Genomic DNA, 27274 nt, shown 5'->3' with positions numbered 1-27274 from the left:
GCGAAAAGTATATTACAGATGGCATAAAGGAGACCATTAGGATGTTCCCTTCGATGTGAGAGCCAAATAAATAGTGCTTATTGTAAGTCTCTCTCTCACACACTCATGCACACACACACACACACACACACACACACACACACACAGTGGTTTCGGTCTCAGAGTTTTTTTCATTTGGGGATTGCCTGATGTGATTTAGTCATTTTGTGCAGAACAGGAACCTCTAGGTTTTAGAATTACTAACCTTGTATTTCCAGCCACTGCAACAGCTGATTTGCACCGATTTCATGGGTAACAAGATCAATTGTGTAGACATTAACACTTAAGAGAACATGGGGAAGGGAGTCGACTGAAACAGCCAATGAAACAGACTATAAAATCAGTACTATAATAAACACAAAAAAACTAGAATTTCTTCACAGCCTAGTTCTTTTGTACACAACTTAGGACACTGAACAATTCAAATCAACCCTGAAGCCAGGATTATGCCTGCAGGTAAGGAGTCAACACCAGGAGCAGTTTAAAGCTTGCTATTAAACTGGCCGGTCAATCATGTGGGCATTGCTCCTTCTGCTCTAACTCAACATTTCAGATGAGTTTTCTACTTAACAATCACTTGTATTTAAAATGACCCATTATCTTTTTTTGTTTTTCAAATTCTTTAGGATTTCAAAAGAAAATCACAGTAAGCTAAGATACATGTTAAAAAAAAAATGAGGTCTATTAGTATAACAGCATTATACACATAATAAAATGCCCTGATGCCTCCTTAGAATCAAGTGATTTAAAAGGCTCCATTCCTCAAACACTTGGTTCACAAATATGCAAAAAAGTAATTAGATGGTATTATTTGTATTACACACTAAAAACAATATATCCTACATTCATTGATGCAAGAAGTACATATAATTACAGAGCTGTGGTTGTATTATTTACCTTTATCCTCATTTAAAATTACTTAAATAAGAAAAATTTGGTTAGATGCCGTGTGGAATAGTATCTAACTAAATTTTGTGAAATCGTTTTACTAATGCCTTTCTCCTGTTTGCTCTGCTTCCCCTGCTCTTCCCCCCGCCCCCCCTCAGTGCCACCCCTTCTCTCTCTCTCTCTCTCTCTCTCTCTCTCTCTCTCTCTCAGCTCCTGACTTTATTGGGCAAAAAAAAAAAAAATTATAATAATAATGTAGGTTCACTTTTTGCTACATATAGTTCCATTTTCCCCTCTCACTCTCCCCTCTTCCTGCCGTCACTCCTGGAAGATGGCCAGTAGCCACACTGGAGAGATGCCAGGGTGCCCTGTTCCGCGCACACTGAGTGCCTCTGTGTATATCTCGGCCCGTCTTACCTCAGTTACCATTTACAATATTGAGTGGAAAGTGCAGGACGGAATAGTCAGCATTTATAAGTCAACTGGTTATGTGATACAAAAATATATAGCCAACTTCAGAATTTATAGCAATAACATTTATGTATCGTGTTACTCCTAGAACAATCCAATTTATAAAGTGCCTATTGTGTATACATAAGGAATAATCATAAATCATTTACATTAAACAGTGTCAACTGGCAAAACACAACTTTCCCGCTAAATTCGGTACAATGAGATTAATGAGTTTTTTTGGGGGGGGTGGGGGAAAGGCACGCTAGAAAAAAAAAATCAACTCTGATTCATCCTAGGTGGATAACATGTCCATATAAAGGAACAGGTGTCTGTGGGATGATTTAGAACACCTATGGAACATCTCTGGAAAGTTTTAACTTTCTCTGAAGTAGAGAGCCGTCCACAGAGTAAGCTGGGAATGTGGAAAGAACCCAAGTCTGTCACCAACCTCAGGCTTTCTTTTCTTTCTTCTCAGTAAAGAATGGATTTAAAACAAACAAACAGAGAAAACCTGAAGGCCCTATTTGACCCATTGTCTGACCCGTTTTCATGTACAGGAATTTTTAGAAAACCTGGGGGAAATTATGTAGATTATCTACTTGGGTCTTTGAGTCCTAGTTGGAAAAAAAAATCCCAAACAGAGACCAAAGCTAGCAAGAATCCAAAAGTGAAACTCAAATGTGCATGTGGATTTTTTCCCTATGTTCACTCCCTATTCAGAAACGCAACTGACTTTAGAAACCCACGCTTTGGAGTTTGGAGTTTGGAATTAAACCCATTCCCTCTCCCTAAAAAGCCTTTCAAATTAATAGTAGGGAATGTTTTGACAGTTCACATCTGTACCAGGTGAACTGGTCAATAATGCGGATTTTGTAATCAAAGAAAACATGATAATTTCAAAAGAAACATCAAAAGTGCTTTATTCAAAGTAATATCCATCCCTAGCTACACATTTCCCAATCTTTCAGGTAATCTGTGGATACTATCCAATAGAACTTTTCTTGTTTTGAGGCAAACCATTCAGAGACCAAATTTTCCACTTCTTCAAACATTTTGAAGTGCTGCTCAGAAGGTGCATGTGCCATCGACCAGAACAAGTGGTAATCTGAAGGAGCAAGGTCTGGTGAATATGGAGGGTGGGTTAATACTTCCCAGGCAAGATCTTTTAATGTGTCTTTAACTGGTATGAATTGTGTGATGGTGCATTATCATGAAGCAAAATTATTTTGCAGTGTCTTCTGGCCCATTTTAGTCATTTTACAATCAAAGCATGGTTCAAATTGATTATTTGTTGTTGGTAGCAGTCAGTATTAATGGTTTCACCTGGTTTTAGAAGCACATACTACACCACACCTTCCTGACCCCACCAAACGCAGAGCACTGTCTTCTTTCTGAAGCGATTTGGCCTTGCAGTCGATGTTGATCGTTGACCTGGATCTACCAATGATTTTGTGTGTTTGGGATTCTCAAAATAAACCCACTTTTCATCGCCAGTGAAATTCGATGCAAAAAAGACTCTCTTTTCTGCCGTTGAAGCAACATTTTATTGATGACTTCGGTTTTCTATTTGTCTTTCGTTCAGTTAATGTGGCACCATTTTCCTTCCTTTAAAATCTTTTGGATTGCTTGTAAAAGATTGGTAATTGTTTGCAGAGCAACGTTTAATCTTTCTGCAAGTTGTTTTTGAGTTTGACATGTATCTTCATCCAATAATGCTTATAATTGTTGGTCTTCAAACTATTTTGGTTGACTTGGGCGTTCTTTGTCTTTCACATCAAAATCATCACTTTTAGAGTGTTTAAGCCACCGTTCACAAGTATCTTGAGATGAAGCATGTTCACCATAAGCTTCCCAAAGTATACTATAACTTTTAGTGGGCTTTTCTTCAAAATAAAGTAATGAATTAAAACTTCCCTCAAATGCTCTTTTTTGGCATGAAATTTGACATTTTTAAGCGTAAAAATATCTATGATGTTAACACTTTCAGAAAATTTGACATATGAAGTTTTGAAGCTTGCTGTTAATACAACAAAATAGCATACATATCAAATCGCATATATATCAACATATGTGTAACTCCCTCTATTGAAAAAAATCCGCATTATTAACCGGTACACCTGGTAAAAGCATTTAATCTTATCTGAACCTCACCTACACAGCTGAATTGGACATCCTATAAGAAAAACATATTTTGGATTTCTCTTCACAGTATTTGGGCCCCCTATCTTCTGTCTTTAGAAAGGATTACAGGAGAGACATGTTCTTCCAGCCTTAACAATATCCATTGATTTCTTTTAGCTAAAATGTTTTCTTATAAACAAGTGTTGTTTTTCTTGAAAACATCCCACTTCTCAACACTCTATTGATGATCAGTATTACTCTGGAGAGAAGCAAATCCCTATCTTGGTAAAAATTAAAATTGAATCTGAAAAAAAAGAGATAAATATAGAGCAGGAAAATCTGCAAACCAGTTTTCAATGAATGAACTACGTAATGTTTCTTAGGCAAAGTTAATTGATACTGTGTAAGGATGCGTTGTAATCTAGAAAGCAAAACAAAACAGAAACCATACATACACAGAGTAATAATAGCACTTGGACATCCCAACTGAAGTGAGAATTGGTGGTGAACAGAGGTTTTCAGGAGAAGATTTTTTAAAGTAACATAACAATCTAGAAGGTAAATATACAATGGCTTTTGTAGAAATGTTTTGAAAACAGGACATCCTCCAAATTAACTGAATTTCAGTGGCATTAATCGGTAGGAAAAATATAATGTAAATTTTCTCAACTAAGAGTATTAAACTTAAGAGGCAGTGACAAGTCACTTCAGCCATGAATAGAGTTTGGTTAGAAAGCTTATCCACTCAAGAGGAAGGAACCTTGTTAACTTCAGGAGGTTTTTGTTTGTGTGAAGAAAGACAAGATGACACAGTGAGCCTTTCCTCATTTAACTTGTTTATTCCTTACATGTTTCTGGTAATCACAGAACTCTTTCTCGTTTTTGAGTGGCATTTTGAATCACTTAAGAAGAAAACTCTTGTGCTCAGCGAGGCAACTTAAAATCTCCTATTAGTCAATAAACTGAGCAATCTATGTAACATGAACACATGTCACATTATGACTGCTACCTCTGTGGCTGCTGCTCTAACCTCCCCATTCTCAAAAGGTTACTTTCCCTCCAATATTAATGAAAACTGTACAATCATTATGTAGGCATTTTTACAGTACCTGAATTTTCCTAAGCTTGACTTATTCTTTCTCTCCATTCTCTCTAAACTTCTAAAGTAAAAAATAATTTTTAAGAAAAATAACTACTTCACCAACATGGTCTAAAATAAAATATGGCTAACTTTTTTTAAAGTCAGCTAATCAACAAATAGTTTGGGACAATTATTTTTTTTAAAAAAAAGACTTTCTTTACAAATTACTTTCATATTATTACTTTTTTTAACTGAACTAACTAAACTAGAGGGTTAAGATGCATAGAAATTCAGAATCCCATAGCAATAAAAGTTGTTGAACCATCAATGGAAAACTTATCTCTTTTTTTCTCATGGAAGTCTTCTGATGTTGCTGGTATAAAGTTCTTACTATATTGAAAAGATTTTGCCTCATTTGCTTATACAAAATGACAGTAAAGAAATACCTTCAGGCTGAATCACACTTTTCCACTTCAGCTAACAAAAAAACAACTTCCTTTTCATTCTTACTTTGATATTCTCATTTAAATAACTAGCTATATGTGTTATACTTGTTTTGAATCTTTTCCTCAAGAAACAACCTCAATAACAATTCATTTTCTTGGATGGCTATAAGTATTAATGTTGTGTTTTATTTGTTCCAGAAGACATTGATTCAGCGTTACTTTTAGAGTTTCTTAACCTAGAATCCATGGATTGCTAGAAAATATGTAAGTTTCTGAAATTATAGGCGGAATTCCATAGGTATATATCTATGGGGGAAAGCAAATCATTCTTTTCTGCTACCCAGCATCCATGGATCTTCATTCAGTTACCAGTGCCCCATTTCCCTTTGGCATTTAACCCTTAGTCCATGGAAAATTACAAAGCAGACTCTATCCCCTGCTCCAATAGAGGTACATTTGAATGAGTCTTTGATAAAATCAAGGCAAATTAGTATTAAGAGAATTTTGATAGGGCCTCTGAAAAAGTACTCTTTCTTTTTCTGTTTGATCTAAAGAGGCTGAGCATATGGTAGAGTTGAAGCAATTCTACTGCCACCGTCTTGCTCCCAAATGGAGCCAGATACTGAAGCTGTATTTGTGGAAGCTAAGAGATGGAGAGAAATTGAGTCCTGGTTACATTTTTTTAATCCAGAAGTTAGCTCTTTGCCTTGATTTTCCATATTTTCATAAACAAGTAACACACACACACACACACACACACACACACACACACATTCATAGATGCTACTCCACAACATTTGCATAGCTGACTCCTTCAGCTTAACTGTCACTGGCTTTCTCTGACTTTTTCTATCCTATATAATAAAAGCGTAGTATGAAAATTGTCCCCTTGACCAGGAGTTCATCCAGGAGTTTGACCAGGGGCGGGGCCAGCCAGGGGAAGGGAGGGAGACCCTGGCCCCAGGTGGTAATGGTGTTGGTGGTGGCAGTAGGCAGCTGGGGAAAGGGAGGGAGTACCCAGCCAGCAACAGGCAGCCACTGAGGACCCTACTAGTGCATGAATTTTGTGCACTTGGCATCAGGTCTATTATAAGTCCCCCTCTCTTCACACTTTACTTATGTCCATTCTAATCCATCCATCTATCCTGTCTTTAATCTCATTACATATTGTCAAAATCTTATGCCACATGCTATGTCTAAATTTGGTACACAAAATTGTGCTCACTTTCCCAGGCCATTTCAGTCAAAGTTTACACAATGCAGGATTATTTTCCAATAGAGGGAGAGAGGGAGAGGGCATGTGAAGGAGGGGAACAAACATTAAAAACTGGAGATTTAGAGAGAAAGCTATCAAGGGTAAAACAAATGGAGATTTTGATTAGACACAAGAATATATTTTATGGTTAAGCAAATATCTTTATCATAAATTAGGAGAAAAGGATTTTTTATCCATTTTGATCTTGATTCCAAACAGACATAGTTGACATAATTATGAAGACCCTAATGCAGGGGTTTAGGAGCACTTGCTACTTTCCTTGAACCTGCTCTATAAATGACAATAGGAGTATTTTGATTAAATGAATCAATTAATAAACACCTTTGGAATATCCATCATAAAAGCTGATTTATGTTCCATTGCCAGCAATAATTCAAGGAAATGCCATGCTATTCAAAAAATATTACATGTTGTTCTCAATACTTTGCCAATATTATTGCATCATGTAAGTTTTACAATATCTATATTGTTTTACCTCACTAACTATGCATAAAAGCCGATGGATATTAAACCACTTTAAGTTTACATGGGCATTAGCACATGAACCACTTAAATTTATAACTCTGATGAATGGATTTTCATTTGTAAATTTATAGTGTATCCATAATTTCTTTAGGGAACCAGGAGGTTCATTCAAAAATTGCCACAACATTTATCTATGCAAGGATGATGGATATGGTTTATACAATTAAATGCTTTGAGAAATTAAAATCATATTGCCAAGGAAAAGGACATGCTCTTTCCTGGTTTGCTCACATTTTAAAAATGATCAGAACTCTACTCTCAGCAGTTATAATAGTTTATCTAGATAGCATATTAATATACTTATTAACTATGTCCAAATGTAATGTTAGGCCTGCATAGCATGAGTATGAACTATTGGACATCAAGATCACTTAAGTGTATTGTTTGATTTTCTAATATTATTCCTCTATATTAAGCTATAAAAAATCTAAAGTATCTTTAGGATATAATTTTTATTATTTAGATTTACTACATTTACAGTACTTAAATCTTCATGACTACTCCCAGGAAACTGCATGCTTAGTTGCAAGCATAAACTATAACTTAAATAAAATTACTCAAATAAAATACATATTTGCCAATAATCAAACTAAACAAAGAGTCTTATTTATCCCAATACAAACTTTACTCAACTGGAAAAGTCAATGAAGTAAGAGAAGATAAAGATAACAATTGTCACTAAAGTGACCAATAACAATCAGAATAGTCACATATAAGTGTGAAGAAGAAATGCACATTGTTGCTACCTGTGATGTGCTCTGGTGTTTTCCTCCTTTCACTTTGGACATTCACCAGTGTAGATAGGAAATACACACAAATCCCAGTGCTTTGTTTGTAAGTGTGTTTTTCTAGAGCAGTCTTACTTTTTAAAAATCTATCCTATTATTGCAGAATCTCCAAAAGATGAAAAGTGGGTTTAATGATTTGATTTGGTTACATGCCCAACAATCTCCAAATTATCAACTCTTTAGAATTAGCTCATCGAGTCAAAAATTTTTGTGCCAAAGCTTTCAAAATTTATAGACAAAATATTTATTGCATATCAAGCTCTCTGTTCTGTGTAAAACAAATGTAATATTAAAAATAATAAAATACAGTTTACATACCCAAGTAGATCGCTAGCTCCTTGCGGGCAGGAACATATTTTTCATCATCTTTGGGTCACCAGAGGCCAGCACAGCACCTGGGACAGAATACACACCCAATAAATACGTTTGAATTGGTTAAATGATACAGTGCTGATTGGATTCTATTTGGAAGGTATGAAATTCAATGAAATACAACATATCAACACTCTTCCTCTATATCCTACAGTATTCTAGTAGCAGTACATATTCTTATACATTTGAATGACAACTTTTCTGGGAAGACTCAATTCTCAAAAATAATTGCTCCTAAGTGCTTATTACATTATATATTCTTATTGTCTTAGTTTCAGTAGAAGGAATAAAATGTTTGAGATCATGAACTTTGGAATTAGGCTGACAGGTCCAAATCCTCCTTCCACCATTTACTACTTAAAGGGTCACTTAATCTCTCTCAATCTCATCTTGTCTTTAAAATAACAATAATTATCGTATCTTTCTAATAATGTTCCAAGGAGTATAGGAAACAGGGCTCAGCACACTGCCTGACACACAGCATACCCTCAATAAATGATAACTACAATTTGTACTCATTCGTCTTTCCCTCCCTCCTAATCTGTGTAGAGAAGAGTTAACCTTAACCTAGCAGAGGTCTTGCTTTTGCCTTCAGCTACTTGGGAGAAGATCGCTGGGCCCTCAAAATGCCATTCCTGATAGGAGTGTCTTTGTTTGCCTAAAAGCTTTGGTCAGGGGAGAGTTGAACAATTTAACTGATAACAGGGGCTTGGGGCTGTGCACATCAATTTTGCCTCCAGAAGCATCTGGAGACTAAGGGTATCAGCCCAACATATACATCAGGCTGGAGACTAAAGGTCAGCCACGTGGGCCGTATATGATCAAGTCCCATTAAACATTCTGGACACCAAAGGCTCACTCAAGTTTCCTGGGTTGGCAATGCTCCATGCATATAGTCACATCTCAGTGCTGGTAACAGGTCCAGACTCCATGGGGAGAGGACAATGAGAGCTCTGTTGTTGATTCCTGGAGCTTCACACTCAGTCTTACACACTTCTCTTGGCTGATTTTAATCTGTATCCTTCCCCTGTAATAAACTTTAACTATGAGTATAACAGCTTTTGCTGAATTTTGTGAATACTTCAAGCAAACTGTCAAACCCGAGGGTGGTTTTGGAAACTCCTCAAACTTGCAATTAGTGTGAGAAGTGAGGGTGGTCTTGTAGAGAGGAATAGCTCCCTCAAACTTTGTAGTTAAGTAACTGTGAAGTTGATGAAATTCTCATACCTTCCTTAATTAAATCTAAATATCTTACTTTATCAGGTGAACTTTAACAAAGCTTCCATGTCAAAAAATCACTTTGAGTGATGATGTTTGTGTATGTCATCGCTTTATTTTTCCTTACACAAACAATGGAAGTTCCTCTCCCATAATAGATATAGATATGTTTTGTTTTGGCAATGTGAATGGTAGTACTACTTATAAGTAAAGGAGTTGTAAACAAGAAATATTTTTAATGATAAGTAATAGGAGATCTGTCAAGATCAGATGTTAGAAAATTCACCTCACTAAAAGATATATATGTTTTCAAACAAAATATTGATTAATTCATATACATGAGTTTTTCACTCCCTTCATCCAAAAGTAGTAGGTTTCTATGAAACCTTTTGTAAGCTGAAATGGTGTAATGCTAACCAAAAAAACTCCAAAGATCTTTGCTTTTATAAACTGTTATTGTACTAATGTAGGTCTTTTGTAAAAGCAAAATGACATAATGGGAACTTTTGAAAAGCCAGGCTACCTGAGCTTCTTTTGATTCATTCTCCTAACAGTTTGATAGGTAAAATTTTAAGATGGCCCTCAAAATTCCCCCTATTGATAAACATGTTTTGCATAATTCCCAGAATTGTGATTATGATGGATTTTACTCCCATGATTAAGATATATTACATAACATAGTTGACTTTAAAACATGGAGAGCCTCAGTTGGCATGGCTCAGTGGTTGACATCGACCTATGAACTAGGAGGTCATGGTTTGATTTCCTATCAGGGCATATGCCCAGGTTGTGGACTTGATTCCCAATGTGGGGTTTGCAGGATTATACATTTGAATGACAACTTTTTTTTTGAGGCAGCTGATCAATGATTCTCATCATTGATGTTTGTATCTCTCTCTCCCTCTCCCTTCCGCTCTGAAATTAATAATAAAAAAAAACATATATAATTTAAAAAAAAAACACACTCATAAAAAAAATCAGAAATTATCTAAGTGAGTCTAATACAATCACATGTACTCCTAAATCTTGGCTTAGAGATCAAAGATAGAGGCAAGTGAAGATTTCAGGCATTAGAAGTATTTGACACACCATTGCTGGATTCAGGAGAAAGCAGATCACATGGAGGATAGCCAGCCTCAAGGAACTACAGGCGCCCCTAGGTGACAACCAGCAAGGAAAGAAAACCTCAGTCTTACAGAGAGCTGAATGCTACCCACAAGAATGAATTTGGAAGTGGATTTTCCCCAGAGCCTAGACAATAACTCAGCCTGGACAACCATGATTTCAGTCTTGTGATTCCCTGAGCAGAGAACCCAGCCAAGTTGTGCTGGTCATGCATGAACTCTGAGCTAATACTGGGCATTGCGTAAAGCCACTTGGTTTTTGATAAATTTATGCACACTGACAGAAAACTTATATACCCAGAAATGGATTCTGCATGTATTTTATTGACTTCTCTTGTGTCTTTCACTCTAAAAACAAGTTACCACTTATGTTCTAGGTTTCATTAACCAAACAGACTCCAGATGACCAATGCCAACACTGAAAATGCAAGGACCCAGTCTGACTGAGAAATACTGGTACAAGAAAGGTACTATGCCATATGCCATAGGTACTATCCTCAACATTTATATCCTTTCAAAATAGAAATGTTGAAACTCAATGCCAAGTGGGATGGTATTAGGAGGTGGGACCTGTGACAAGTGCTTCCTTCATGAGGTAGAGCCCTTATGAATGAGATTAATGCTATTGTAAAAGAGACCCCAAAGAGCTCCCTAGCTCCTTCCGCTATGTGAGGTCACAGCAGAGAGACAGCCATCTAGAGAGCAGGCTCTCTCAGTCACTGAAGGTGCTGGTGCCTTGAATGCAAGTTTCCTATCCTCTAGAACTGCAAAAAAGTAACTTCGGTTTTTTATAAGCCATCCAATTTATGGTATTTTGTTATAGCAGCCCATGCATACTAAGACAAACATGTATGTATTGTATATGCAATAGATCATACCCAACTCTCTCTCTCTCCTATGTGGAAGGTGTTGAGAAGGGAACTCTTAAATATGCTGTAAGTTATCTCTGAGTTTTCGTGGGCTTTTTAAGGGGTGGATGTAGGCAGGGGGTGTGCCTTCTTGAGGCATATGTGGGAAACTACCATACATTCAATTTATGAGGACAGAGACTCTCTTATTATCTGGAGGAAGACTGGGGGTCACTTAGAAGGGATCTCTCTCAGGTGTCTTCAAAGGACATCCTACCACAGTTACTCCCTGTCTCACTCTATTTTCTTCATCTACTACAAAGCTGCAATATTAATTTTTAAAAAACACAAATCTTATCACATTGTATTCCTGCTCAAAATGACCAATTCTGATGACCTTTAAGACAAAATCTTTCATTCACTGATGCAATAAATATTTAAGTGTGTATAATATGCTAAATTCTGAGCTAGGCAATAATGATACAATGGTAATTATGAGAAACAAGATCCTGCTCTTCCCTAAAAATTTATCTTTGAAATATATACTTCCCATTTGCTTCAATTACCTTTAATTCCCAACTAAGGTTTCATTCCTCTTGAAATCCCCCTTTGGCCCTCCAAGCAAAATGAGATGCCCTTTCGCTGTGCTCTCATAAAATAACGTTCCTGGCTGTATAACAAAATGTATCACATTGTATTAAAATTGCATGGGATTGCGTGTCTGCATCCTCCATAAGTGGACTATATGGGGAGAAAATTCAAGAAGTGTGTGTTCCCCAAATTTTCTAAGAGCTAATGAATGCGTAGATCCTCTGGGAGAAGCTGAACATGGACCTAATGCCCCCTATAGAGTGGGATATATAGGATATAGACATAATAAGGGGGAGTTTTCCATGATAAGAGTAGGAGCTAAGTTAAGAGGTATGGAATGAGAGCCCACGAAATACCTGTGCTATTTCACACATCTTAGGGATACTGTGATGATAATTCCTCCTCACCTTCACACCATCTAATGCAATTATAAATCCTGGATGTGTGGCCCAGAGTAGACACTCCAGTGTGTAAACTGGAGGTCAGCTAGAATCTAGAACAAAGGGGCCATTTATCAGCTTACTTAGTAAAACAACAATCTTGAATAGATTTTGAAAGTGAAAAATAGTTTAAAGATTTCCAAAACATTTCCCATGAAAAAGCAAAAGCAAAATGTGGATCCTAAATAGATGGCAACAGTATGGGGGCTCTAGGTACCTAGGGAGGAAAAGGAGAGAAGTCCAGACAAAGAGAGAAGGCAGAGTAAAGAGGCAAGACAGGCTTTCTCCATATCTTGGTATTTAACCTATAAGGAGATGATGCAAGATTATAGCAGCCAAATAAAAGGAATCTGTGAGTTGAGACTCTTCTTTCATGGGCACTAGATGTTGGGAAGAAAATTAGAGAGCTCTCAGGCCTCTCCAGGAATCCCTGTTGTAAGTCTTGATCCATCTAACCTGGTGAGAGAGTGGGGAAAAAACAAAAACAAACAGAAGAACAAAACTCTAATAGGTTTACCTCAACTAAATGGTAACGCAGAAAGTACCTTAACCTTTCTAATACATGAATGCAGGCCCAAAAAAGATACCTGGTATGCCAATTGCAGCAGGAGAATTTGCAGCATGAGAAGCAAAAAGAGACAAATGTTAAATGAGACTGAGGTGATCAATAGTAATCATACCATAATCAAACATGTTGCTATTTTATAGTAGCAATTGTAATCAGATACTGAAATAAGTGCTTTACATATCATATCTGGCTTAATTCTTAGAAAAATTTTACGGGATAGAACTTCTATTGCACCCATTTTACAGATGAGAAAACTGGCCCAAGAGATTAAAAACTGTGCTCCAGGTCAAACGGGCAGAAAAGTCTTTAGCTAACTATGACATTCCTATTAATTGCAACCAAAAGAATTCAATGTATATACTGTGAAAAGTGCAAAGCAAATTCTAGAGACACCCTGAGCTAGAAATGTTGGACAGAACCATTTTTGAACAGAACCAAATGTTGGACAGAACTAAAGTTAAATGAGAATACAGTAAGAAGTCATTGCTCAAAAAGTTTATCTCCATGAGTAGGAGTATACAGATGCAAGGAAAGTTAGCACTGGGAAGGACAAGATCATTTCTTCATTTCATTCTCCAGGTGAGGAAAATTAGTTTAGTGGGGAAATGGCAGGACAGTGCCTGGAAGGGAGGTCTCCTTTTTCAGACAAGTGCACTTTCTATTGTTTGTCTAGTATATATATAAAAGCCCAGCAACCAGAACAGCAGAACAGCCAGAACAACCAGTGGCTACGATGTGCACTACAGCAGCCAACTAGTCTGAACGGGGCCGCTATGACCCCCCCCATCCCGACCAGCCTGGCCCCTGATTGGCCCCAACACCCCAAACAGGGGCAGGGCAGGCTGTCAACCACCCACAGCCCCTCCCCGCCCTGCCAGCCCAGCCCAATGGGCCCCCATCAGGGCCAGCCCTCAGGACCCCATTTGAGTCTTCGATAAAAGCAACAGTGGTTGCTGTGAAGCCAGTCTGCTCAGTTTGAATTCCTGTTCTCACTCTCTAGCTGTTTGATCTTATGCCTCAGTTTCCACATCTGTAGAGTGTGAGTAATGATGCCTACTGCATACAGTTGTTGTGGGAATTAAAATAATTAACATATATAAGACGTGTAGAACCACTCCTGGTAAAAGTACTTAATAAGTGCTGGCCTTTACTATTATTGTGAGAGTACAGTCAAAGAATAAGGAGGCCAAAATATCAAGAGCCACACAGCAGTACACAAAAAGACCATAAATGGCATGTTAATACCATTGGAGATAGTCCAGACTCTCCATCTAAAATCATATTCCTTACTCTCTTAAGCACATCATATAATCAACAGAGAGTAAAGTTTTGTCAGCACTAGGGAGATCTGAGATGCTAAGGGAAGTAATGAACTTGCAAAGTTTTAGGCAGGAGTCCTGGCTAGCTTCCAGGCTTAGCTTTATCATTAAGCATTGAATTTTGAAAGCCAGAATATGTCTCCAAGTCTCAGTTTCCTTCTTGGAACTTTCCTACCTCAGGATACTTCAGGAGGATTCTCAAACTTCATTAATAGCTGAGGTCAAAGAGAAGGTTTAATATATTAATTTTAATTCTAACCAAGTGAACAATGTATACCCTTTAATTACCAAATCTTTTGTTTTCTTGTTTTGCATCAGACTTCCTGCCACTATTAATTTAGGCATAATTATAGGAAAACATGTATAATTTGCAATTCAAACAGCCTTTAATCTTAAAAAAAAATTTCAAAGGGTGGAAGAAATGGGGACCCATTCCCCCAGCTCTGTCCCTTCCATAGCCCACCACTTGCTCAAGGGATCTTAATGCTCCAGGAGGAGTGCTGTACAGCTTTAAAATGACTTCATTCCCATATTTACATATTTTTAATAGGGCTATGATGAATCTCCTTCCGCTTGACTCCTATTTTGAGCTGTGATATTTTAATCTCCATTCTTGCTGCAACTTAGCAGATGAATGTGCAGTGTGACAGAGCTCAGAGGAAATAGTATAAATAAAGCAAAGTGGAGCTATGACATCTCACATTTTATAGCTTTTTTATTGTAGCCGAAGCATAAACAGAGCACAGCTGTGTTATACTTACCGCTGTGAGCACTCCCTCAATCCTCACCCCCTATTGCTTTTAAAAAGACAGTGCTCCTATTCAGAAAGCTTTGGCTGTGGGCAGCATGACCCCACCGGGCAGCCTCTACCCCAGAGCTCCACATTTAACATGTTTCTCGCCTTTCAGATGTAGATATGTTGTGTTCCATATCATTCCTCTGACTGAAACCCATATGCCAACGTCAGCCCATTCTGTACTGCAGCAACAGCACACTGCTCTTACCTATGGGAAGGTGGCTCCACGAGCAGCACTAGCTTTTCACTCCTCATTTTTTGTTAATCCTTACTTGGTGATACTCTCCATTGACTTTTTTAGAACTTGTGAAAGGGAAGGGAAGAGACAAAGAGAGAGAAACATTGATGTGAGAGAGACACATCGATCATTGCCTCCAACACATGCCCTGAGGAGGGCCAGAATCCAGCCTGCAATGTAGGTATGTGTCCTTTACCAGGATCCAACCAGTATATAGGTTGATGCTCTATCCACTGAGCCAAACCAGCAGGGTTGTATCTCTTTTCATACCTTCTTAACACACACACACACACACACACACACACACACACACACACAGTACCCAAGTAGTTTACAAGTAAATGGTTTCTTAACAGGTAAGATGCAACTAGCTGAAAGTATTCAAAACAGTTCACTCTCCTAATGAAAAGCCCTGTTAGAATGAAGTAGATGTATTTTTCACTTTCATATGAACTCTTAGTCACATTTGGGTGAAAGTTGGAAATGCCAAGAGAGCCAAACAGAGTGAGAGTCACTAAAGCTGTGTTGAGATGTGCAAAATAATTCTACATACTAACATAGTCCTCAAATCTTAGAACATTCCCAGCTGCTTACATGTTTCATGAAGTCCCAAAAAGACAGAGTAAGACAAATAGCAAGCACCTTCTACACTCTGACAAAAGTGAGGTTGTATGCACAGGACTTATTAGTCTAGGACAAGCACCAGGTCTAAGAGGAGCCGATCGAGTCCTTCTCGGGGTGTTGTATTAAGTCGAATGGAAAAAGCAGCTCAGTAAGAAATCCCAATGTTGTCATCAATGGTGTCACTTCCTCCCACAGGGAGATATGTCTCTACGACAGCAAGAAAGAGTCAAGTTGACATCCAAAGTGACATGGAGACAAGAGAAGGGGATCAAGCCCTGAGAGAGTATGGCTCCCTGGTTCCAACGGCTCCTGAGGTCCATCTGCATTCCTGAATCCCTCAATTCAGTTAGTTGCATTTGCAGTACTCCTGTACCCACCAGATTCCAAATTGTTTTTCTTACACTGCCTCAAATTGGATACTCTCGGTTACCGAAAAAAGAATCCTAACTATAACACCTTCCAGAAAAAAAGTTCTTTTTTTCAGGTGAGTTAGGATTTATTCTTCATTTTTCAAATGCCATCACACTATTTATGGGAAGGAAGGAAAACCCTCTGTACTTGGAGAGGAACGAGTACTGAGAATTGAAAAGACACATCCATCCCAGTGAAAAGAATGGAGGGGCCTAGTAGCTTCTACACCAAGATTGATTTGCATCATCATTACCATGGAAGGAGAAAAGCACAAGAACACAATAGCTGTGAGAACCACCTCCACTGACACACGTTATTGTTTCAAAACAAGAGGCCCCACTTGGCTCACACAGGGGCAAAGTTGGTATCCCAAGCTTCTCAGCTATCTATCGGCCCACAGTTGCTCTTCTGCCAAGCTCACTGCTTACCAAGCTGCCAGCTCAGCCCATGGATCTGATTAGCAATTTGCACTTTTGTGAGGGGATTAGCAGAATTCCTTTGTTCTGATGTGGGATTATCAAACTGCATCTTTAAAGAGGTGTGACCTCATCCAGATTCAGAAGCCAGGTCCCTTGAGAATGACTTGAATTTTACTCCACTTGTGAAACATAATTTCATAAAGGAGTTACTGTCAAAACATGGTACTCAATTCTTGATGTGTGCGAAGAAGCACATTTATAATGTAAATAACTTCAGAAGTTTTGTGATATTTTAAAATAACCCATCTGGTGGGAAAACAAGGATTTTTCAACCCATTTGATTCCAGCACCAGTAAAATAGCATGTGTCCAGTTCATAGATCCGAGAGATAAACCCCATTCCCAAATTGACATTCATAGTACTTGTATTTTGAAAGGCACGTATTTTCAGTTATCCCATGCTTCCAATATAGATTTTAAATGGAAAGTAGAATGCATTATAGAGTAAACTAGAAAACCAAATAAGTTGATGACTAATGCCAAAATGATATCAAATTGTTTACAGTACATGGTTCATATGTCCAGGTTTACCCAAATATAAAGATGAATGAGGATAATATAATAAGAGTTTTGTATTTCTGTCTGTTCAGTAAAGAAAAGTCCCTGAAATTTCCATCATAGTTTGTAACAAGTAAAACTTCCTGGGATGGGGCGTGGTATCTATAGGGCAGTATGCATCAGATTGAGAAACTGGTCTTCACCTAGCACTAACATAATTTTTACTTGTGCTGTCAATCACCAATAGAACCCATAAAAGCAGTCAGCCTGTGGAAGGCATGCATTACTGGTGTGAGATCAGATTTGAGGAAGTACTTAAATGGACACTCCAGCTACAAATAGTAAAAAGCCAGTCTACCCACAACAAATGCCCAAAAGACAGACACTGCTAGTGGTTAAGTGACAACTGTACTCATTGACAAACTAAAAAATCAAAACAAACAAGCAACCAAGACATCCTGTTGCATAAAGAGGAAACAAGTATGTTTAAACATGTACTCTTATTTTTAATATTAATATAGTTTGTTACCCAAAAGTTGAAAGATTTGGGGATATTTCTTTAAATTGTGTAGCTTTCAATTACTAGGAGAGTTTATAAAGTAGTGTATAAAATGTAGGGTATGTTTGTCTGTGAGGACAGTATATAAACACATGACATTTACAGTAATGGTTCTTACTGGGTGGTTATGTGAATTAATGGATTCACCTGCAAAATATTTTTCTAAACACTCAAATCTTGTACCCCAACTTATAGCTCGTAGATGGGATGAGATCATATGTTTCTGCAAAAATCTAAGTTGGGCATTATAAGAATATCTTTTTAAACTGCCCTCTCTTCTATTTGAAAATAGCCCCTCTCTGCAGGTTATTTGCTAGTCTTATCTAACTAAAAGTTGAAAAATAAATTCAAAATACCTGTAGTTAATTAATAGGGATGTATAGATGTTATCAGAGCAGACAAATGCTTGAGGGAGTAAAGTAATAATGACAAAAATAATTTAGTAAGATTTGACTTTAACCCCCAAATCTGCCTACATGGAATTCAAGAACAACATGTATTACTTAAGCCTTATCTGACCATACATACAGAATACCAGCCAAAATCAACTTTGAATTATTCATTTAGTCAACATATATTTATTGAATGTCTCCACTTGCCAGGAACTATCTTGGGCTATAGAGATGGAGCAGCCAACAAACCCAACAAACTCCTTGCCCTCGTGTCTTCTCTCAGGAAGACAAAACATAAACATGGTAAGTTAATAGCAATATACTATATTAGGAAAGTGCCAGGGAGAAAAAAAAATTAAAGCAAGAAACTTAGACCGTGTTTGTGGGAGGGCTAGGTGTGATTTTAAGTAGAGTAGAAGGTAATGCCTCACTGAGGAAGTACCATTTGAGTCAAGAGCTGAAGAAAGTGCTGGAATGACTCATGCGGAGTCTGAGTAAGACCACTGCAGGCAGAGGGAGCCTTGCAGGAGTGCAGAGGCCCTCAGAGGGGTAGTGCCCAGTATGTTAGAGAAAGAGCTACAGGCCCCTATCCTTAATGCAGAATGAACGGGTGGGGGTAAAAAGTGAAGTCAGAGAGGGCAGGGTGGGAGCTGACTGCTCCTTCAGGGTCACAGTAAGAACTCCTCTGAGGAAGGCAGCCAATGGAAGGTCCAGAACAGAGAAAGCTGTAATCTGACTAGACTGATTTACACATTCAAGGCTCATCCTGGGTCATGTGAAAGCAGACTGAGAGGGGACAAAGGTAGAAGACCAGATAGGAGCCTAAGTCACAAGCAGAAATGATAGTGGGCTTATATCAGATTGGAAAGAGTAGAGATACAGAAAGGTGGTTGGATCCTGGAACTATTAAAGTGGCACTGACAGAGTTTTGCTGAGTATAAATGAAAACAAGGAATCCAAGAAGAAAGGTGTGGGGTCTGGGCAATGGGAAGAATGGATTTTCCTTTAAGAGCTGGGGAAGACTTGCAGAGGGACAGGTGTGAGGGGCACATACGCATCAAGTGGACTTGCCAAATAGCCATTTAGGTATGTGGGTATAGAGTTCAGGAGAGTGGTTACAATTAAGAGAAATTTATGGTCTCAAACAAAATTTTTTCCAGTTCTTACCACTAAAAATGATTGTCTTCAAATGAGTATTTAAAAGACACAAGAGCACTGGCAGTGTCTTCAATAATGGTGTTTGAAAAACTAAAGATATCTTTATATGGCCATTTGATTTTAATAGAGATAATTCCTTAAAGCTCATCATATACTGATAAATCATAGGCAGCAAAATTCATACTGTCAACACATGAAATTCATGCTAAAGTAATAGCTTCGGTTTTGTGGTCTGCCTTGATCTATAACCAGAGTGTAGCCAATCCAGAATATGAAGCACCAGCCTGGATATATATGTCTCCCACTTTTCTAGGAATGACAAGAAAACTTCCACTCATGCTTCTGAGAGTCTGTTGACAAGACCTCATACTGTGCACACTTTAAGTTCCATGTTTTATCTTTAAGATTTATGTGGAATTTAAAAATTAGATTTAAAAGATTAAATGTTTTAAGGTTTTCACTAAATTACCTGATAGTCCTCAAAATCATTACATAAAATTGTCTTTGTAATTGAGGACTACTTATAATCATCATCACCTTCATTATATCTATTTTCATTAAGCCCTATATGTGCCAGATGTTTTGTACATACCAAGCCCTGTATATTATTTTATATATATATATATATATATATATATATATATATATATATGATTTAAATCAATTTATTCTAATATTAAACTACACTAATAATACACTAATAATATAATGTATTATTCATAAAAATGTCTTACACTATAGCCCGTTGCCTCATGAAAAACAGCTGTGAACAGAGAAATTTCTTCTCCTTATTGTGAAACTAAAAAAACCCCAAAAAACCCAAAACCCAGTAAAGAATAAAGTAATATATATAAATATATCAAATGGAAGCAATTGAAAATGTTTCCCTCCTAGGGAATGTGTATCTACACAATAATCCTTTACCAAATATCCTACACCCAATCAAATGTCCTATTGAGTGAAATGCCATCCATTACAATGAATTGACAATAATTTATTTGAGTTGCAAATTGGTAAAAATAAAAATGATACTTGTAGAAATAAAAGTAATCTAAAACCATTGGCTTTTAGTAAATAGTAAAATTTACTGTGCAAAATAATGGAGAAAAAACATCAATGTAATTTGTAAAAACACAAGAAATATATACTCAAGTATTTATGAGATAGCTGGATGTCCAGAAATAAATTAAAATAAATAGAAAAGTATCCTTCCAAAGTCTTGGGTATTTCTTCCAAATCCTATATCCATTTAAGTTGGCAGGGCATATCAATGGTTTATTTGGATATTGTCCACAGTTGTAAATGAGCATCTTTGTTTCTGTATTTTGGCAGTGGACCATGTAAATGATTATGCTGCCATATATTTAATGTAGTAGATATAAAACATGGCACAAAGTAAAAGTATCAATTTTAGAAAATCATGAAAGGCAAGCAACAAATAACTTCTCTAAAGTCATTAACGTAAGTAGCCTGGAAACGGTGTGGTTGCTGAATACAACTTCTTCATTAATATGATCACTTAAATAACCTTCCACTCTCTTCTCATACATTCAACCCCATCCTGTAGATACTGACTTTGCAAAGGAGTAAGGCTTTGCATAAAGCATGCCTCCTGGGTGTAGCTGCAGATGTGGGTCCCATGGGATATCTATCACATCCTTTATAAATCCAGAAGGAGTCCTTCAGAGGAATAGACCCTCATGCTTCTTTGACATCTTACATGCATCACGGTAGCCAATTATAATTTTCTTACAGAGAATATTAAAGTGCCATCTTATCACTGTCATTTTAAACTAAAAAGGAAAGTAGGCCTAATATACATAATCAGTGAAGTTGTTAAGTAGGCTCATTTTATTTCTCCAAATCTTACATCTTCTTTGATGACAAGCTTCTCTATTTTTCCTCTGCCATTTCTCTCCCCAAACTGTCTCTGACCACATTAGAGTCCAATTTATTTGTTCAGTGAAGTTGAACTCAAGGTGCACACCCCATACTTATATTATTCACTTTGATTTCTCATCAAAACATACCTACCCTATGTTCTCTTAGCCAAAGGCCATACCTTGAACTTCCAAGATCACAGCTGGCCAAATGATAATACAGTTGGTGCCAATATGCCAGTGGTTAAAGGCAGAGACTTGGAGTTGCAAGGGAACTTTCACAGGTAATTAATCCAGCCCTTCATTTATAACTGGAATCCTCTAGGTAGTTTCACTATGATCATCTCAGATTCGGTGCAACTCTATTTCCAAAAATCAAATTTGGCTTCACCTTGAGGCAACACAACCAATTTCAGTTTTCCTTACTGGTCTCAAATCTGAATATACATGGAATCAGTTGTGTTTTCACACCCAGGTGCAAACCACCTCTCACCTCTCTATGTGCCCCCAGGAAGAGGATTTCTGTGAAGCACCCTGAGAATCTCTAGCTCCCAAACTTCTGATTGGGTCTTAAATAGGATGCATCAGCAGGAAATCACAGAGAAAGAGAAGAGTGAGGTCAAGATACATATTTCTGCAGCTTCCTCCTTGCAGGTGAATATCAGAATCTGGTGATGTCTCTCCAGGCAAGTAGGACTCTCCATTAGCCCTCCTCCCCCCACACCTAGTTCCTTCAGGCCTAGGCATGGTAACAAGTCCTTATAATTCTTATCCCCAGAGTTCTGTACCAATCCTTGTTGGTTCTTTCTAATAAAAACTTTATTGAAATATAATTTATATATCATACAATTCATCCATGTAAAGTGTACAATTAATTGTTTTTTTGATATATTCGTAAAGTTGTACAATCATCACTACAATCAATTTTGGAATATTTTTATCACTGTAAAAAGGAGCCCCATCCCATTAGCAGTCACTTCCCATTTACCCCCTACCTTTCAGCACTAGGCAGCCACTAATCTATTATATTTTCTATCTTTATAGATTTACTGGAGGCCCTGCTGCACAAACTCGTGAATGGGTGGGATCCCTTGGCCTGGCTGGTGATCAGACTGATCAGGGCTGTCTCACCCAGTCCCAATCAGGGCAATGGGGGCTGGCCATGCCAGGAAGGGACCGCAGAAGAGCTCCAGGGAGTGTCCGGCCCTCTCGCCCAGTCCCAGTCGGCAGGACCAAGCAGCAAGCTAACCTACAGGTCAGAGAATCTGCTTTCTGGTGGTCAGTGCACTTCATAGCGACTAATTGAGCAGCTGACTGAACGGTCGACTGATTGGTTGGACACTTAGTATATTCTGCTTTTATTATATAGGATTTATCTGCACATTTCATATACATGGAATCACATAATATATGATCTCTTGTGATTAGCTTTTGTCACTGAATACTTTTTCCAGGCTCATCTATGTTGTTAGCATATATCAATACTTCATTTCTTTTCATTACCAAATTATATTCCATTGTGTGGATATGCCACATTTTATTTAACCACTCATCAATTGATAGATATTTGGACTGTTTCTACTATTATATTTGGTTATTATGGATAATTCTGCTCTGAATACCATACACAAGTTTTTATGTGGACATATATTTTCATTTCTTTTGAATAAAGCCAAAAATGGAATTGCTGGCCATGTGGTAACTTGTGGTTTAACCTTTTTGAGGAACAGCCAGACTCTTTTACAAACAACTTCCCATTTTGCATTCCCATTGGCAATATACAAGGGTTCTAATTTTTCCATATCCTCAACAACACATCTTTTTACTGTAGCCATCCTTCTGAGTGTGAAGTGATATCTTATGTAGTCTTGGTATTTATAATCCTATTAATATACTTATAATTATACCCTGCAATAAGCTCTTCTCATATCATTTCATTTAAGCCCATCATATGTTTCTTGCTAGATCCAGACTGACTCAAAAGCCAATTCTCTTTCATATTTTTGAAGATTGTTTTGAAATTATCCCCACATTTTGCTTTTCAGGCTAAACATATATATTATTATTGATTTTTTTACAGAGAGGAAGAGAGAGAGTTAGAAACATCCATGAGAGAGAATCATCGATCAGCTGCCTCTTGCACACCCGCTACTGGGGATGTGCCCACAACCAAGGTACATGCCCTTGACAAGAATCGAACCTGGGACCTTTCAGTCCACAAGCCAAAGCTCTATTAACTGAGCCAAACCGGTTTCTACTAAACAATTCTTTATATGAAATATTTGTTTCTACATTATTTACTCCCCTAAATGACTAGCTTTAAACACTAGGTTGTCAATGTCCTTCAAATTACTTTACCTATAAGAGACTGGGGAAACCATTACTGGTAGCTGGCCAGTGTATATTTTACCAGGTGATTATGTCATTGGTTCTGGACACTATATTTCTTCTACTAATGAATTAAAGGTGACTACCTCTTGTTCCAGCAGCTCAAACAGCAGCTGTGTCCTACTGTTGGCTTACATTAAATATAAAATCAACCATAATATCTTGACAATAGAGTATCAATTAAGATATCTCCTATCTATATTTGACTGATTGATTTAAAAATTACATATAGAATTGCTTTAACACTATTAAATTTCACTTTGTTAGGTTTTGGCCAATAGTCTATTACTGACTTACTAAGCACCAAATGAGATAAAATGGGTTAAAGTGCCAAATGTATCCTTTGTCAGAAAAGGTCAGTATTAGTTTCCTCATTTTCATTCTACCTTCATCAAAATTCTTAATAAAAACAATCAAGAAGAAAAGCCAAGGAACAGAATGGATGGCACCTGACTATAGACATCTCTTCAGGTTAATAACACTATACTAATCTATCCCCTTTTGATATGGTTCTTCAGCTATTAGATTATATCACCATATGGCACACCAAATCAATTTCTGACCTAATTTCTCAGAACTTTATGATGTGAAACTATATTGTATAACTGATGAAATCTGATAATAGGGTAGCTCTATTAAAAAGAAATTAATCTTGCATGACTGGATCTTAGAGAATTCATACGGGCTTCTTCTGTGAATATTGTTTTCCTTTTAAGTGTTTAGAAATAATCTATATAATAGTAGAATCTGGAATTTTATTAAAATCCTTAAAACACAGCATTTAAAAATATAAACTTTTCTCCTATTTTAAATTCAGGTTAACAATTACTCATCTTGAATCTTCTAGCATTTCATTCCTTCTATATTCTATTTCAATTTTATCAACGAATCTTCAAAAACAATGTCTAGCTGAAACCGGTTTGGCTCAGTGGATAGAGCGTCGGTCTGTGGACTGGAAGGTCCCAGGTTCGATTCCGGTCAAGGGCATGTACCTTGGTTGTGGGCTCATCCCCAGTGGGGGGTGTGCAGGAGGCAGCTGGTCGATGTTTCTCTCTCATTGACGTTTCTAGCTCTCTATCTCTCTCTCCTTTCTCCTCTGTGGAAAATCAATAAAATATATTAAATAAAAAAAAAACAAAAAAACAATGTCTAGTTAGTAACCACCTTTCCCTACCTATATCCTTCCCCAATATGTACAAGTTAATGATGGGCACTTTCACCATTCAATACTTGAAGTCAAAACATCTAAACATCACCCTTGATTTTGCTTTCCATATCTGTCCACATTCAAACCATAGTTAGAGCTATTTATAATATATGCAATTTTGACTATTTCTTCCCATTTTACTATTGCCACTATAGTATTATACAAGCCAGAATAATTCCTCACTGAATTACTGTAATGATTTCCCCACTGACATCCCTGCTTCCACTTTCATACCTCTACAGTCTACTCTCCACACAGTAGACATGGTAAGCTTTTTAAAATGTGCATCAGATCAAGTCACTCCTCCAAAAACAACCAGCCTCCCAGCACTCTTAGAATAAAATCCAGTGACCTGACCCTGCCTTCCTCTCCAATTCCATCTCCCTAATGCTCCCTTCTCTCACTTACCTACCACCTGCTTTAACTACACTGGCTTTCTTGCTTTTCCTGGAATTTAACACATTCAATGTCTCTTCTGGATCTTTGCCTTTATCATTTCATCTCCCTAAAGTGTCCCCATAGATTTTCACATGACTTGTCATCACTCATGGCTTAGGGGTCATCTCCTCAGAGAACTTCCCTGGCCTCTTTATCTAAAATAGTACTTCCAACTCTACCCTTTTACTCTACCCCATTTCCTTCATTTGATTTATCACTCTCTTGAAATGTGGTATATTTATTTTCTTATCTGTCTTCACCCCTAAAATTCAGGCACTTTCAGAGCAGGGGCTTTTTCTATCTTGTTCACTAATATATTTCCCGCATCTACAGTAATAAATAACACATAGTGGAGACTCAAAAATAATGTCTACATGAGTTGAATATGAACCCAAAGGAATAAACCTGATAATATAAATTCTGATCTTGGTGGAGACAGGGAGAAATACATAGGACTGAGGGCAACTGTGGCAAGTCTTCCAGTCACACTGTGCTTTAGAACCCCTACCTGAGAGTACGGTCTTCATTCACTAACTGCGTCAATCTACAGACCAACAGGTCCAGTCTGAATCCCCTGAAATCAAAAACAGCAGTATACCAGAGCCTTCAATCTCAAGTGTGAGGCATGGGAATTTTTACTATCTCAACCACCACTCTCCCAATTATAATAAACAAATAAAGTAGGTTGAAGCTATGGAATAAAATAAAGCGAAATTAGAATCTGGCAAAAAGCAAACCCAGTGCCTGGGGCAGCCTGGGGCTGATGGATGATGACAGCTAGCAGACAAATCCTGTTCCCCATTCTAAATCCTGTCTACTAAACAAATTAGCAAGCTCATCAATATCTGCACGGCATTTACCTTCTGCAGCAACAGCTGCTGCAAAATCATGATGCTGAATTTTTGGGTTGTGGTCTTGCAGATGGGACACGATGATAGGCCAAACAGGGTGGGAGGTGACAAAATGACAGCCAATATCATAGGGAAGGGTTGCAAAGGCTTGAAGGATAAGCAGCGTAAGGGTCTCCTCTCCTGAATCTACCACTCACCCTGACTCCTCCCCCAGTAACTAATGTTTGAGTGATGGGATGTGAAAAGTTAATTCTTGTGCACATAATTAGCTATGTAGAACTTAAAATTAAATGTTAACTTATTATCCAGAAACCTGTGAGAAGTAGAATCTTACATTATGCTTTATTAAAGCATGGTCCTTTTCATGAAAACCAGTACTCTGTTTGGAAATTATATTTCAAAATGCCAAAATTCTTCTATTTGTTAAATGACATGACACAATATGATCTTCTATTTTAGTATGAAATAAATTTTGTCCTTCAAAGTATAGGGGAAGACCAAATACAAAATATACAATACAACCAATACATATTTTCCTAAAAGTTTAAAATGAAAATAGCAAGGAGGACATAAAGGGTTTTATGATTACTTTTATAGGGAATGGTCTGTATGCGCCTACATGAAGACAAGCATGCCAAATAGTCTTAAAACATCTTATATTTGGGGAAACAGAGAACTATGAGTGGCTTAATTAATGATACACATGGTACTTCAGGACTGAGAAGCTGATCACTATTCATTAATTAGGAGAAAAGTAAATGAAGGAACATGGGAGACACAATAGACTACCTGAATCTATTTCAGACATTTTCTCACCAGAGCCCTGGAATTCTGCACAGTGGGTTCTTTCACTTACACCAAGAGAAACCCTGCCCCTCTCTCTCTGGCTAATCATGCCCCTTCATACTAAGAGGTGAATAAACAGTAGAGGGATCCCAAAAGAAGGCAAGCCTCTACTCACCTGACATTATCAAAAGAGAAGATCATCAAGAATCTTATTGTAGCTGAGTGAAGCCAAGACACAAGACAGAGATGTGTGGGGCACAGATCAGCTTCCCATGTGCCTGCAGCAAATTCTACTGTTTCAATAATCTGTGCAGAGGCTGCCCCCAGCACTAATTGGCAGGGTTCCTATTCCACTGGCTTTGCCAGTCCAGGCTGGCATTTGTTGACTGTCCAGATCAAGTTGGAGAGCTGACGACTACTGGGGATAAATGGCAGCGTCCTTGTCCTTTGAAGAGGTCTCACAGAGCAGGTGT

The 27274-nt window shown here is 37.6% G+C and overlaps 1 protein-coding gene across 1 annotated transcript in view; it reads right to left on the bottom strand.

Moving 5' to 3' along the window:
- Positions 1-27274, bottom strand: part of SOX5 (SRY-box transcription factor 5) — a 936670-nt gene that overhangs the window by 759712 nt on the left and 149684 nt on the right. Inside the window, exon 3 of the mRNA XM_084877223.1 lies at positions 7936-8012. The gene's annotated coding sequence lies outside the window, so the exon portion shown is untranslated. The remainder of the gene's footprint in view (positions 1-7935; positions 8013-27274) is intronic.

Source organism: Pipistrellus hanaki (genome assembly GCF_964339955.1).
Source record: "Pipistrellus hanaki genome assembly, chromosome: 3".
Lineage (NCBI taxonomy): Eukaryota > Metazoa > Chordata > Mammalia > Chiroptera > Vespertilionidae > Pipistrellus > Pipistrellus hanaki.
The sequence above is the reverse complement of the archived record's forward strand: the minus strand, read 5'-3'. Positions and strand labels throughout refer to the sequence as shown.